This window comes from Oryx dammah, unplaced genomic scaffold (assembly GCF_014754425.2).
Source record: "Oryx dammah isolate SB20612 unplaced genomic scaffold, SCBI_Odam_1.1 HiC_scaffold_7, whole genome shotgun sequence".
NCBI lineage: Eukaryota > Metazoa > Chordata > Mammalia > Artiodactyla > Bovidae > Oryx > Oryx dammah.
In genome coordinates this window covers 38,082,867-38,099,862 of record NW_024070191.1, presented here as the reverse complement: position 1 = coordinate 38,099,862, position 16,996 = coordinate 38,082,867, and positions in this window count along the sequence as shown.

The window sequence follows — 16,996 nt, the reverse complement described above, 5'->3', positions numbered from 1 at the left end:
GCTTACTCCTTGGAAGGAAAGTTATGACCAATCTAGATAGCGTATTGAAAAGCAAAGACATTACCTTGCCAACAAAGGTCTGTCTAGTCAAGGCTATGGTTTTTCCAGTGGTCATGTATGGATGTGAGAGTTGGACTGTGAAGAAAGCTGAGCACCGAAGAACTGATGCTTTTGAACTGTGGTGTTAGAGAAGACTCTTGAGAATCCCTTGGACTGCAAGGAGATCCAACCAGTCCATCCTAAAGGAGATCAGCCCTGGGATTTCTTTGGAAGGAATGATGCTGAAGCTGAAACTCCAGTACTTTGGCCACCTGATGCTAAGAGTTGACTCATTGGAAAAGATTCTGATGCTGGGAGGGATTGGGGGCAGGAGGAGAAGGGGACGACAGAAGAGGAGATGGTTGCATGGCATCACTGACTCAATGGACGTGAGTTTGAGTGAACTCCGGGAGTTGGTGATGGACAGCGAGGCCTGGCGTGCTGCGATTCATGGGGTTGCAAAGAGTCGGACACGACTGAGCGACTGAACTGAACTGAACACCTTCATAAGTCTAGTTTGTGTTCTGTCTCCCTCTCCTTCTTTCCATATATATATGGGATTGTTACCGTATATATTCTTCAGAAGAATATTTGTGATGTACATATATAAACCCATAAAGTTATGTATATTACTTATGCATACATATGCAAGTACAATTTTACAGATGGAATTGCACCCCTCCAAAATTTTTAGTTGAAGTTTTAAATCCCAGCACTCAGAATATACGACCACCTTTGAAAATAAGATCACTGCAGATATAACTAGTTAAATTAAGATGAGGCAATTAGTGTGGACCCTAATCCAATATAACTAGTATCCTTATAAAAAAAGAGAAATTTGGACACAAGAGATGAGCACACAGGGAGAACTCCTTTTTGAGACAAAGGTAGAGATGCTTCTGTAAGTCAAGGATGTCAAAGATTGGCAACAAACGTGTGTGTGCATCTATTCCCAATAGAGAGCCCAAATTATTAGGGAAACCATCTCATCTTACACCCTGATTAATATGATGTTTTAAATGCTTGTTGGGTATATGTTTCTTAACTTTGTGCCAGCTTCCCCAGATCTCAATGAAAAGGTCAGCAAATACAATGTGAAATATAACAAATTAAGGTGAGCTGCCCGACTTCCATCTGAAGTCCACCTTTTATTTCATGGCTGTCGTCAAAGTATGTATGCGAGTTGAGCAATAAGAGTTAGAGGAGAGTGAATATGGGCAAGTGACAGGGAGAGAAAGAGAAAGTGGGGAAGGGGTTGTGTGTGGCCCGGGAAGAGGACGCATCTGATTTCTCACTGTCTGGTCAACGCTTCACAAAGAGCACCAAGCAAGCTGTGTGTGAGAACACACTCACCACCTGCATCTGCAGGTAGACTGGCTTTTCTCTGGTGATGGAAATAATAAATCACCTTAGAGTAGACTGTTTATTGTTATTACAGTGGTACATCCACTGAGGGCTTGGTCAGCTCTCCTGGAACAAAATGGACCAGCTGTCCATTCGGGTCTTCCAAAGTTTTTGGTTTTTTAAGAGAAAGGCATTCTATTGGCAAAGTCACGAGAGACATAATTCATATCACAGTCTAACGTTTGGAACCAGACCGCGGGTCTCCTGGTGAATTGCGCTCCTTTCCTGTTGCTTCTCGAACCCTCAGGCAAGTATAAGAAATCACATTTTGTAGAACAGAAAGGTCTAGCCTCTTTAGGTACCTATGGATGGACTTCAAATGGAAGTCCGTAACTCCACACGAAAGTGAACGTGGCTCAGTTGTGTCTGACTCTTTGCAACCCCAAGGACAGGCCAGAATACTAGAGTGGGTAGCCTTTTCCTTCTCCAGGGGATCTTCCCAACCCAGGGGTTAAAGCCAGGTCTCCTGCATTGCAGGTGGATTCTTTACCGTCTGAGCCACAGGGAAGCCCGGACCTCCACGAATGATGTGCAAAATACTTCCTCTTTACGCATATGCACCTTTGAGCAAGGAGACCACATGGACGCCCTAAAGGCTCTCTGATCACTTTTGCCCCCACAAAAATAAACCTAAGGCAATATCAGTGTAACTCTCAGAGTATGTGTCCATTTGGCCTCATGTTTCTTTTCACTGACGGTAATCAAGAGGAGGTGACTGGGGTATATTTTTGTTAACATCATGCTGAAGAGCAACAGAGATCCCAGGCGTTGTGCACGCGATGTACTATCCTAGGAGAGAAAATTGCTCTGTGTTACAGATGCAGGGTGGAACCTGAGAGAGACTGGACCACACAGTGAGTGAGCTTCGCTGTCCTGGGGCCAAATGATATTGCTTGCTGAATACATCAAGAATTCCAAGTCTGTTAGAAGATGCCACGTTTAAATTGCATCTTGTTTATACCTATACTCAAGAGCTTCTGTTTTTAACAGAAAGTAGACACAATTCTAAGCCATTGTCATTAGCCAGAGGTCTGCAAATCAATGTCTATCAGAATTCTTCTTGCTTTTACACTGGAGGCTGGATTTAAAACTGCTACCATGAATCTCACATGTTGACTAGATTCATCAAAACTGCAAGTATCCTTTGAAGAAATCTGAGACAAAATACAATTTAGAGAAATCTTGTTGTCTTACTGATAACAGAGCTTAAATTACAGGGTCAAACACTATGATTGTTGCTATTCTTTTTTGAAGTTGTAAAGGAAAGGACTAGATATAAATCTTTCAGGGTGGTGTTAAGAATTTTTCCACTTTAGGAGAAAAAGGTCAAGTTAGACTTTGGTATTATCTAGCTTAATACTTATAGGAATAATTTTGTTTTAACAATTTTTTGAGTTAGTTTGGTGTTTAAGAACTTTAAAAAGTGATATATGAAAACACTAATAAGATTCAAAACAAATGAAAATTTGGAAAAGTACTAGTTTCATTTATGGCAAGAAAGGTATTCATATCCTAAATATATATCAACAATTGTTGTTGCTTAATCGCTAAGTTAGGTCCGTCTAGTCAAGGCTATGGTTTTTCCAGTGGTCATGTATGGATGTGAGAGTTGGACTGTGAAGAAAGCTGAGCGCTGAAAAATTGATGTTTTTGAAGTGTGGTGTTGGAGAAGACTCTTGAGAGTCCCTTGGACTGCAAGGAGATCCAACCAGTCCATTCTAAAGGAAATTAGTCCTGGGTGTTCATTGGAAGGACTGATGCTAAAGCTGAAACTCCAATACTTTGGCCACCTCATGTGAAGAGTTGACTTATTGGAAAAGACTCTGATGCTGGGAGGGATTGGGGCCAGGATGAGATAGCTGGATGGCATCACTGACTCGATGGACATGAATTTGAGTGAACCCCGGGAGATGATGATGGACAGGGAGGCCTGGTGTGCTGCGATTCATGGGGTCCCAAAGAGTTGGACACGACTGAGCGACTGAACTGAACTGAATCGCTAAGTTGTGTCCGACTCTTTTGTGATTCCATGGACTGTAATCCACCAGGCTCCTTTGTCCATGGGATTTTCCAGGCAAGAACACTGGAGTGTAGTGGGTTGACATTTCCTTCTCCAGGGGATTTTGCCGACCTAGGGATCAAACCCTCATCTCCTGCATTGGCAGGTGGATCCTGTACCGCTGAGCCATCTGGTAAGCCCCAAATACAAAATGACTTCAAAATAAATGTGAATAAAGTTGCCATAATTAAAAAATAACAGTAAGAAAGTCATTTGATAAAATAATACATACAATTTAATTATAAATAAATGAAAAAATTTCAACTTCAGTAATACTTAAAGAAATTTAAAATACTTCATTGTTATTTTTATACTATGATATGTACATGTTAAGAGTGATAATACTAAGTGTTGCAGAAGGTTTAAAGAAATAGCTCTCAGAGTAAACAGTGTTGAGAAAAAAATAGTGTTGTTCTTTTGAATGGTAACCTGGCAATAAATCACAAAAGTTTTAAAACGTGTACAACTTTTGAGCAAGAAATCATATTTGTAAACAAGTAACCAAAGGAAATGATTGGGAATTTAGTGAAAAGATATTCACCATTATTATTCAATAATAATAAATAGTTGAAAGTATTTTCAGTCTCCAAAAAATAAGGGATTATTTAGTTGTGCTTCTATCAATAATGGAAAACTAAACAGACTTTATGGATAAAAATATAGAATTACATTTATAATATAGATGATTTTTCTGTGTTGCAGAGAAAGAAAAAACAAATTGTAGCATAAAATTAATTTTTCATAATCTATCTACAAAATGGGGGAAAAATCTAAAAGAGTATATACACCAAATGCTAACAGTGGTAAGTTCAATATAGTGAAAACATGAGATGCTTTTATATCCAATTTTGCTTCTATTTGTTCAGCTCTTTCTCATTTGTATAATGAAGTAAAAATGAATTTTAAAAATGTTGTATATGTTTTCCTTCATTCTTTTAACATTAACAAACTATTTGAAGAATCTTTAGATTCTACTATTTAGATGTATTTATGTTGAAGATAAAAATACCAAGGCACTTTCTGTTCTTCAATTCCATTGAAAAGGAGAGTTTTGACAATTCATGATCAAGTAGAATAAATAAGTAAAATTATAGGAATCTTGGTGGTGATGTAAAAATTAAATAAACCTTAATCAGAAGATTGGGAATAACAGAAGTTCCAATCTGATGAAGTCAGATTCACCAAGTTATCTGTGATTTAATCTAAGCAGTACCTACCTGGCTAGTTTCACCAAATAGAAAATTGTTCTATGACAAATTGGTTTCATCTTTCAGGTTATATTTCTCCTGTAATTGTCATCTTATCCATTGTTAATTGTGCGGACAGTTGAAATCTTTTATAAAGTAACTAAAAGATTTCATCTTTTATGAAATCTTTTATGAAACTTCCCTCGTAACTCAGTCCATAAAGAATCTGCCTGCAATACAAGAGACCCAGGTTTGATTCCTGGTCCAGAAAGATCCCTGTGAAACCCACTCCAGTATTCTTGCCTGGAGAATCCCATGAACAGAGGAACCTGGTGGGCTATAGTCCATGAGGTCACAAAGAGCTAGACATGACTTAACAACTAAACCACCACCATGAGGTAACTAAGCAAAGAGTTGCTACTGCAGCCATAAAGAAGAAAGAATAAGTTTTACTTGACTATAGGAACAAGATAGAAAGCTCTTCTAATTTCTATGAATTCAAAACCTGCTTCAGAATTTGCTGTTTTGGCATCAGCTGACCCTTAAATAGCTCTGCACGCTTTAGCTGATTTCTGTTAGAAAAGTTTTCTTCACGGCAGCCACATAGCTTTGAAGGGCAGGAAACTCTTTGATCAATAAGAACCCTGACAAGGATGGTTTTAAAGAATCCTGACTTCTCCAAATTGTTCAGAACAAGGTTATTTTGAGTAACTCCAAATCATGGAGCCAGAATTTTATAGTGTGCCTTAGAAGAGTATAGGTGTCCAAGAAAGCTTTTCTTGCTTTGGCCCTTGCCTGGTATCACTTAGCAAGATTCTATATGTGGATTGCCAAAGAGTTCTAATATTTCCAAATCTTAGTTTTGGAGTCAAGTTGCGAAATATGTCTTTGCGAAAGACAGAAATGGGAGAATCCTTTCCAAAGGATAAACTACCCACTTAGAAATTTTTTTTGAAATACTTATGGCTTGTCAGTTTTTTTTTTCTACTTATTCTGCTTGCTAGTCAATATTCAGCAAAAGTGATTGAACAAAACCATGATTATAGTCAGGCTTCCCAGGTGGCTCAGTGGTAAAGAATCCTCCTGCCAATGCTGGAGACACAAGAGACGAAGGTTCAATCCCTGGGTCAGGAAGATCCCCGGGAGAAGGGAAAGGACTCTGCTTCAGTATTCTTGCCTGGAGAATTCCATGAACAAAGGAGCCTGGTGGGCTGCAGTTCATGGGGCCTCAGAGAATCAGACACGACTGAGTGACTAAGCACAGATGTACACAATTACATTCAAATCAATAAGTCTTTTAACAGTTGACACCTACTATAGCCTTGTAACATTTTGTTTCAGAAAAATAGACTGGCAGAAAAGATTATTAATCATCTTCCCTCCCAGAGATGATCCCTTTTAACGTGGTTATATATTCTGATCTATTTCTTCTTTACATGTATATGTATATACATACATATATATATATACAACATTTTTACAAATTAATATCAAAGTTACATCCTGTTTTATAAGCAGAGATTCTGAATTTTCATTAAAAAGCAAAGAATATTGAAAACTAATCCTGAAATAGTATTTGAGAGAAAAAAAATAGCTACATAATATTTCTTTATTGGGGCTTCCCTAGTGGCTCAGAAGGTAAAGAATCTCTCTGCAATACAGAAGACTCAGGTTTGATCCTGGATAGGGAAGATCCCCTGGAGAAGAGAATGGCTACCCACTGCAGTTTTCTTCCCCGGAAAATCCCATGGACAGAGGAGCTCGGTGGGCTACAGTCCATGAGGTCACAAAGAGTCAGACAGAGCTGAGTGACTAACACTTTCACGCTTTAATTTACTCAGCTGCTATTCTTCAAGTGTGTGAAGGGGGAATCATTGCAAGCAATCTAAGGAGTACGATGAAGAAGGTCTCCGTCAGCCTGTGTTCTCCTACTGCGGGAGCCAGAGAAGCGTGAACCAAAGAGGACGCTTACACACGAGATGGTGCTGCAGGAAGAGGGCCTGTGTCGTGTCAGGAGATGAGTAAACGCCTCTGATTTGGGGATCAGAAGGGAGTGTTATCATGGTCAGAATGGTACCAGAATGCTTCTTACCACATGATGCAGAACTTGTGGTCAAGTTCAAATGAGTTAAAACCTATGAACTACCTACAATAACGCCTGGCATGTACTAGGTGTTCAGTAAGGCTCCACGAGTATTCCTGTTGTTGCTATTGTTAGCATGGTACTATAACCACACGGCAGTTTCAGGGAAACATTGGCTCTGATGCCATCTGTTTGAACTTCAGCACGTCAGCCCCAAACTCAACAGGTCATGCATTTTCTATAGCAAACGGGCCTTGAGACTCAGAAGCTGTGCCCACTGATGTCAAGAAGTCCAGTTGTTTGTCAGGCTTTAGACCTGTTTGACATTTCCCTTCCAATTTTCAATTGCCTAAAATGATCCAAGGTCCCCAAAACTTAATAAGAGTATTTAATTACTTCAATAAAATAGGCCCAAGATCCTCCACGCTGGTGTAATAACTGCATTTCCATGCATTTAGAATCACTCACAATACGCATCTTAAACCAAGACAATTATTTGCTTTTATTATGGTTCCTACTCTGTTAATATGTGTTTACCTTAATTTCAGTCTCTGTGGCCTTGAAAGAAGTACTTACTAGTCGGAAGCCATTTAAATGCTGATACGACACACTCTACATTAAGAAAACTAAAAACACCAATCAGCCAAGCACACATAGGCTCTTTTCCTCTTAATTAAAAGCTGGTTTGTACTTATAACTCTTCCCAGGCATATTACGTGGAAGTATTCAAACTAGCTTCAATTAGGATGGGGTAAGTACAGGCATCACTTATGAAGCTTTAGCTTCACAAGAATCTTGTTTTAGGGACTTTACTCCGTTCTCCCTACAAGGTAGCATGCTGTGACTAGGTGTTCACGAACGGACTTCTGCAGATTTGTAGAGCGAAAGCTCCATGTGTAGCAAAGCTATTCCCTTCACCTTGACTTAGAGTACAAGGATCCCAAAGACAGTCCCTGCCCTGCAGAGTATCTCCACGTCTGTGTCCTGATTGGCTTTCAGCCTTCCTATGCCCCATGTGTATCTTGGAGATGTCTTGTCCATGATTTAAATCGTAGTACATGAAGAAGTTAGTAATTAGGGGGCAGGGGCTTCCTGAAGGGGCAGAGGACATCCCTATATGCATAGAAATGTAGGAAACAGAGGCAGATCTTATAAATAGTCATGTGCACTTGCCTGAATTTCTACATGCAGGATTTTTGACAATAAAAATCTTGGTTATGAGAGGAAAAGGTGTCTAAACATTCTCTACCTTAAGACCCTCAAAGCCAAACACTTTTATCCTTGTAGGTAATTTATTTTATGGAGCAGCCCAAAAGATGTGGGGAATATTTGGGGACACATATGTTGGGTGTTTAGCAAGGACTCTAGGAGATAGGAGATAGGCCCTATACAAGTCTAAGAAATAGTTTCTGTGAATGTGTGGTTTTGAATCCCCTCCCGCCTTATACGTACATACACAGAGGCGCATGCACATGCAGCGCTCTGGGCATTTTGCTAGGTTCTTTGCTGGGCTTGATAGGGACAGAGCAAAGGGACAAAGTAAGAGGTTAAATAGTTAATCCTGCTAGAGGATTTAAGTAGAGAAAAGAGCATGGGAGACCCTATAAGTTAATAATCACTCAAGCAAGCAGGTTTGCTTAACCACAAAGCCAAGCAAGCTTGCTTAGCAACAGAAGCATGGAGCATGTCCCCAAACAATAAAACAATGGTGGGATGAGACCCACAGCCTGCCAAGTGAGCTCAATAAGTTAGTGATCCCTAGAATATACTTTCTGCACACTAACCACAAAAATATAAGAAAAGAGTAATATTGTGCTGAAACTTGAGATGATTTACTGCATTTTAGCATGTGAAAGTGAAAGTCACCCAGTCATGTCTGATGCTTTGTGCCCCCATGGACTGTAGCCCGCCAGGCTCCTCTGTCCATGGATCCTCCAGGTGAGAATACTGGAGTGGGTTGCCATTTCCTTCTCCCGGGAATCTTCCCGACCCAGGGATCTGACCCAAGTCTCTGTATGTTACTGCCTTTTTGCTCATTTCCATTGCCCCATGCCAGTCCTGTCTTAACTGTTTAGGGGCAAAAAAACTCCCCCTGACTTGGAGAAAGAGCTGGTGATGGAAGAGTGAGGTCTCCTTAAGAATGAGGACGAAGGTGGTCTTCTCCCCCTCCCCACTTTCCCATCGATTATAAGACTGCAGCTCACTAAGTTCTCTTGGCGGCACCGTCTTGCCTGCCTGTAAACCTCACAAGCATCCTCAAGCACCTTGTTCTCATAAATCATTTCTTAGCTATCACTTTGCCTCTCTTTGGATTCTTTCTGTGCTGAGACATAAAGAACCGGAGCTCCTCGGAGCCCCCTGAGATACATTTCTAGTGGCTTTAGCTTGAAGCAGACTGAGGGGGAGTGTGGCCAAGCCATATTTTTTCCTCCAAATTTGGAGAGTTGTGGTATGGTGGTAGGCTCTGAGATAGCGCACCTCCCTAAACATTTCACCAGCGGAGATTTATGGTCACGAGCATGAAAGCAGCAGAAAGTTGTTTTCTATGACATTCCCGAATCATAGCAACAAATAAATTCTCCTCTCTCGTCTTATCAAATCCCAGGCACCTGCTTCTGGAACTGGCAACAGAAAGATTTTCTGTGCTGCCAATGACAGGTTTCCCATCAGCTTGCCAATTTGCTTTGTCTTCACAGCCTGGCAAAATATAGCTATTGGCAGGAAAGTGAGTATTTGAAAATAATTACAGTATATGGGGATTTTGGTTCTATAATGTGTAATTAAGTAATTTAAATACTGTTTTAGCACTAGGGATAGATTTGCTTTCTGCTTTATAATAGCCAGCATGTTCTGTAATTTGAGCTCTTTAGCCACCAGTCCCTCAAAGAAAGAATCAGAACGAGGATCTCGATGAACACGATCCATTACAAGGGAAATTTAGCAAAAATATTAATGACCTCTGTACTTTGTAGTTCCATGACCATATCCTGTCCCACCTGCTGCTGTGGAGAAGTGGGCTCAGAAAGCAGAGAGGTGGATTGTTATATCAGGAATGCAAACAGAAACTTCATCTTGACCTTCTGAAAGGAGTTCATCTTTAGTTGAACCAAAATATGATGCTTCAGAAAGACAATTATCTTTAAAACTAGGCTTGCATTAGAAAAACAGAATTTTCCAAATACTTGAGCATTTTTCCATCCAGATTTCCTATAATGTGTACGCATGTGCATACACGTGTATGTATGGCTGAGTCCCTTTACTGCTCACCTGAAACTGTCACAACACTGTCAACTGGCTATAGCCCAATACAAAATAAAAAGTTTAAAAAAGTAATATGTAAAGGAAATGCCTTGCCTCCTTATGGCAGATGTGCTGTTTGGCTTGTTGCTGAGGGAGGGAGAAGGTTACATACAAGAGGAGATGAGTGAGAAATAAAACATTGCCTGCCGTATCAGTAAGCAAAGGACACCACAGTCATCAGCTGTTGGAGGTACTGCCAACAGTGGGGTGGTGAGCCCTGAGGGAGCTCAGGAAGGAAGACATACCTGCCCTCTAGTAGCCATCAGGGGCTTTCCCGGTGGCTCAGTGGTAAAGAATCTGCCCACCAATGCAGGAAACAAGTTCTGACCTCTGTGTCATGAAGATCCCATGGAGAAAGAAAGGGCAACCCTCCAGTATTTTTGCCTGGGAAATGCCATGGACAGAAGAGCCTGGTGCGCTACAGCCCATGGGGTCACAAAAAGAGCCAGACATGACTTAGCAACTAAAGAAGAGTAAAACAAAGCATTCATCAGACTGATAAAGAAGATGTGGTATAAATATAATGGAAGGTTACTCAGTCATCAAAAAAAAGAAAGAAAGAATGCCATTTGCAGCAACATGAATGGTCCTAGAGATTATCATATTAAGTGAAGTAAGTGTAAGTAAGTGTGAAGTCTCTCAGTCACATCTGACTCTTTGCGACCCTGTGGACTGTAGCCTACCAGGCTCCTCTGTCCATGGGATTCTTCAGGCAAGAATACTGGAGTGGGTTGCCATTTCCTTCTCCAGGGGATCTTCCCGACCCAGGGATTGAAGCCGGGTCTCCCTCATTGCAGGCAGACAGCCTCTGAGCCACCAGGGAAGCCAGGTGAAGTGAGTAAAGTGAAGTAAGCCAGGCAAAACAAATATCATATGATATCACTTATATGTGGAAACTATAAAAAAGATGACACAAATGAGCTTATTTACAAAACAGAAACAGACTCATAGACTTCAAAAGCTAACTTATGGTTCCGAAAGGGGAAATGTTTGGCGGGGATAAATTAGGAACTTGGGATTAGCATATACATGCTGCTATATATAAAACAGATAACAAATAAGCATCTACTACATAGCACAGGGAACTCTGCTCAATATTCTGTAATAATCTATATGGGAAGAAAATCTGAAAAAGAGAATGGACAATTGTATACGTATAACTGAACCTCTGTGCTGTACACATGAAACGGATACCACGTTGTGAACCAACTATATGTGTGCATGTACGCTTAGCCACTCAGTTGTGTCTGACTCTTTGGTGAGCCCGTGGACTGTGGCCCGCCAGGCTCCTCTGCCCATGGGGATTCACCAGGCAAGAATATTGGGGTGGGTTGCCATGCCCTCCTCCAGAGGATCTTCCTGACCCAGGGATCAAACCCAGATCTCCCCGCCTTGGAGGCGGATTCTTTATCGACTGAGCCAGCAGGGAAGCCTGTGAATCAACTATACTTAAATGAAATTTTAAAAGAAAAAAGAACAGAAGAGAGGTTGAGACCACCAGGAAACACTGAGCCTTGACCCAGATGGGAGAGATCTACCGCCAACTTTAGGTGTAAATGGCACCTGACTATCCATCACGCAAGCCACCGGTCAGGGGCTGCCTGCTCAGAAAGAGACCGGAGGAAGCAAAGATGCCCAGCACGGCGGGGACCACTCCCCTCTCTGGATGTTGTACCAGTGACCCTTCTCACCTCACGGCCCAGATACCAAATACCGTCCTGGAAAAAGGAGACAGAAGGGAGAGGAAAGATGAAAGCATAGCCATCTTATCTGAACAGTCACGGTCTCCCCCGCACCCCACGAAACAAATAAGACCATTTTTGAGTCTCAGCGACCTGATAAAGGGTTCAACTTGGAATGACCTCAAGTTTATGCTGAGAGGAAGGTATTGAATCAGAAGACTCAGGCCCTTCATTAATGAGTAGATCTGAGTTGTCCCCATCCCTCAGGGGAGCAGGGCTCTTTCGGAAGCTCCTGGCAGTGTTAGATAAAAATAAACTATACGCATAAAAGCAAATGCAGGACCTTGTAACCATGCTATGCACTTTGGCAACTTTATAGTACAGAGCTTGCATTTTTTGCTACTCAGAACCCTCTCTGCAAAGCAAAATATTTCAGTAGAGAAATGATAGAATGAAATAATTTAAAGTTCTTAAAATTATGAGAACTGATCGTGACATTTTTTACAGTTTGCCCTTGGCAAATTCTCTTCCTCCTCCTCTACCAGATAAAACATCAAGCCAATTTGTCAGCAGAGGCCTGACTCAGAGCTCTCGGGTGGAGAGAGTTTGGCAAGATTAGAATGGCAGGCACAATGAAGAGTCAGACAGGAATTCCATGTTCAGAGCTCGTTTAAGTGAAATGAATATGATGGGCTTAAAATAAAGGAATATCAAATAAGACAAAGGCCAAAAGCAATGGATTTCCTTGTTACTAAGATTAGTTAACCTGCACTGAATGTTTCAATGTCCAGAGCATGAGCTCAGAGAAGCACAGCAGAGGACCTCTATTGGGAAGTATTAAAAGCTCTCTAGAAATGTATCCAGACAGTATGTTTAAAAATTTATGAACAATTTCTATAAATGACTCCTGGTCAGTTGTAATCATTAGAGGTACTCAGATGATACAATAATCTTCCCACTGCCTGAAAATGTGCTGACTGGGTAAAATCCTGAAACAGCTTTCACTTAGTGTGCTGACCTGATACTTTTCTTCCTGGAAAGTTTACCTTTTTATTAATAGTTGCTTTAAAAAAACAACTTTTTAACTGAGGTGTAATTTTATACAAACCAATGCACAAATATTTATCTATAGCTGAGTGGTGGTGCTTGCTCAGTGCTGTCCGACTCTTTGTGACTCCATGGACTGTAGCCCCCCAGGCTCCTCCATCCTTGGGATTCTCCAGGCAAGCAGACTGGAGCGGGCTGCTGTTTCCTCCTCCAGGGGCTCTTCCCAACTCAAGGGTTGAACCTTCGTCTCCTGCATTTCCTGCATTGCAGGCAGATGCTTTACCACTGAGCCACCAACTTTTTACATATGTACATGCCCACGTGATCCCCACCCAGATCAAGATATTTCTGGAAAATAAGTTCATCCCTAAACCAAACATTATTTTGACTTCTATTACTGTTGATTGCTTTTTCCTGTTTTTGAATTGCCATAAATGGAGCTGAATATTAATGATGTTTCAGTGACTGGATTCTTTCACTCAAAGTTATGGGAGATTCATTGACCTTGTTCCATTTGGCACTAGTTTGTTCCTTTCCAGGGTGCACTGTTCTGCTGTATAAATACATCACTGTTTTCTTTTGATGGACTTTGCGGTTGCTTCCAGTTCTTTGCTCTTACCATGATGCAGCCGTGACCACTTTTGTACTGGTCTTTGGATGAATATGTTAACATTTATTTCTATTGGGCATAAATCTAGTAGTAAAATCACTGAATCAAAGGATATGTGTTTATTTAGCTTTAATAAACACTGCCAGATTCCCCAAATGACTGTGCTAACTTACATTCTCCTTGGAAGGAAAGTTATGACCAACCTAGACAGCATATTCAAAAGCAGAGACATTACTTTATCAACAAAGGTCCATCTAGTCAAGGCTATGGTTTTTCCAGTGGTCGTGTATGGATGTGAGAGTTGGACTGTGAAGAAGGCTGAGCGCCGAAGAATTGATGCTTTTGAACTGTGGTGTTGGAGAAGACTCTTGAGAGTCCCTTGGACTGCAAGGAGATCCAACCAGTCCATTCTGAAGGAGATCAGCCCTGGGATTTCTTTGGAAGGAATGATGCTAAAGCTGAAACTCCAGTACTTTGGCCACCTGATGCGAAGAGTTGACTCATTGGAAAAGACTCTGATTCTGGGAGGGATTGGGGGCAGCAGGAGAAGGGGACGACAGAGGATGAGATGGCTGGATGGCATCACCGACTCGATGGACGTGAGTTTGAGTGAACTCCGGGAGACAGTGATGGACAGGGAGGCCTGGCGTGCTGCGATTCATGGGGTCACGAAGAGTCTGACATGACTGAGCGACTGAACTGAACTGAACTGAACTTACATTCTCACCCTGGCTTTTTAAACAAATGAAGGTCTATTGTATGCTTTCCGGATGGGCCAGCTTCACCCCCAGCCGCCTAAGGATGCCTTGTTTACAGTTGTGCTGGCAGAGCATACATGCTCTAGAGAGAAAAGCTTGGCATTGGATTTATTCATTTTCAAATTCAACCACATGTATGCTCATCAAAGATACATGACTTACGCAGAAAACAATTTTAGCTGCTCTAGAACCAAAAAACTTATGAGGTGTCCATTCCGTGGACAGCTTTCTCTCTATAGTGAGCAGTGTATGCAATCATATCACCTTCTCAGCACTCCCCTAACCCCTACATATAACGCGTCTCTTCTTAAACCTTCATTTTTTCCATATTAAATATATATATATGGAAAGTGGAATAGGCTTTGCATATGTTGGAGTAGGGAATACATGGGAAACCTCTGTACCTTTCCCTCAATTTTTCTGTGCACCTAAAGCTGCTTTAAAAATACAAGCTTATAAATAGCATATATGCTCACTGTGGAAAATTCAGAAAACATATAGAAGAGGCTAAAGACCCACCATCTGACTAAGAATATTCTGACTATATCCTTCCAGAACTTGCTTTTACATGAAAGTGTTTCAGTTATATAGAAATTGTTTCTTTACAAAGCTTTTGTGACTTGTGTTTTCAATTTTCTTTAGTCCTTTTGATTTGACTCTATTCATAGACATCTTTTCATTTCAATAACTATAAATATGCATCATCATGTTTAACAGCAGCAGAGAATTTCATTGTACATAAATATTATAACTAATTCCTTTATTGATGGATATTTATATTAAAATTTGGTTTCTCTTTTAAAAACAGTGACAGATTTACAAAAGACCTAATACTCCCCAAAGCCAAAGACGTGCTGAGGAAAAAGAAGAAAGCAAGAGCACCACATTTCCTGATTTTTGAGCTAACCTATAAAGCCATAGTAAATAAAGCAGTATGGTACCGGCATAAAAACAAATAGATCAATGGAACAGAATCAAGAGCCCAGAAATAAATTCAAGTATATATGATGAACTCATATTTGACAAGGAAAAGCCAGGAAAATTCAATGGAGAAAAGACAGTCTCTTCAATACACAGTGCAAGGAAAACAGGTAAAAGAATGAAGCAACCACTTTCTTCCTTCACTCACAAAAATTAACTCCAAATGGATTAAAGACTTAAATGTAAGATTTGAAAACCTGAAAATCCTAGAAAGAAAGCTTCTAAACATGGGTCTTGGTAATTATATTTTTGGAAATCATATCTAAAGCATAAGCAACAAAATATAAAATAAATAAGTAGGATGACATCAAGCTAAAAAGCTTCTGCAGAGCAAAAGAAATCATCAACAAAGTGAAAAGACAACATATGAATTGGGGAAAAAAATTCCAAGCCATATATCTGATAAGTAGTTAATACTTAAAATATGTTAAGAACTCATAAAACTCAACAGCAAAAATACACTTAATTTAAGTTTTAAATAATGAGCAAAGGACCTGAATAGACATTTTTCAAGGAAGATACACAAATGACCAACAGGCACATAAAAGACCTTCAGCATTATTAATAATTAGGGAAATGAAATTAAACCACAAGGAACTGTCACCTCACACCTGTTAGAGTGGCCATCATCAAAAAGACAAGAGGTAACAAACGCCCACGGGTGGAGGAGCCTGGTGGGCTGCAGTCCACGGGGTCGCTGAGAGTCGGACTCGACTGAGAGACTTCCCTTTCACTTTTCACTTCATGCATTGGAGAAGGCAATGGCAACCCACTCCAGTGTTCTTGCCTGGAGAGTCCCAGGCCAGGGACGGCGGAGCCTGGTGGGCTTCCGTCTCTGGGGTCGCACAGAGTCGGACACGACTGATGCGACTTAGCAGCAGCAGCAACAAATGCTTGAAGGACGCAGAGGAGACAGATCCCCACGCACTCTTGTGGAATTAGGGGAAACAGTATGGAGGCTTCTCAAAAAATTAAAAAATACAATTACCATAACGCGTGCTCGCTCAGTCGTGTCTGGTTCTTTGCGACCCCATGGACTGCAGCCTGCCAACCTCTTGTGTCCATGGGATTTTTCCAGCAAGAATATTGGAGTGGATTGCCATCTCCTCCTCCAGGGGATCTTCCCAACCCAGGGATCAAACCGGTGTCTCCTCCATCTCCTGCATTGCAGGCAGATTCTTTTCTGCTGAGCCACCAGGGAAGCCCCTTAGAATTACCATATGATCCAGCAATTCCACTTGTGGGGATATATTTAAAGGAAATGAAGTCACTGTCTTGAAGATGTCTGCATCACAATGTTCATGGCAGCATTATTCACAAAAGCCAAGAAATGAAAATATATTGTGTTTATCAATGTATAAATGGATAAAGAAGATGTGGTTTATTTTCTTTAGGATATACTCCCAGGATATATAACCTATAATTTCTAGGTTAAAATTGATGTATATATTCAGTTTTAAAGTGTGTTTTAAAAATGCCTCTCCAAAGGCTATGCCAATGTATATTCTCAGGTATATATGAAAATGCATAATCCCAAAACTCCCAAGTGATTAATTGCAGTATTATTTTTAATTAATAACTTCAGTTCAGTTCAGTCACTCAGTCATGTCCGACTCTTTGCAACCCCATGAATTACAGCATGCCAGGCCTCCCTGTCCATCACCAACTCCCGTAGTTCACTCAAACTCATGTCCATCAAGTTGGTGATGCCATCCAGCCATCTCATCCTCTGTCGTCCCCTTCTCCTCCTGCCCCCAATCCCTCCCATCATCAGGATCTTTTCCAATGAATCAACTCTTTGCATGAGGTGGCCAGAGTATTGGAGCTTCAGCTTTAGCATCAGTCC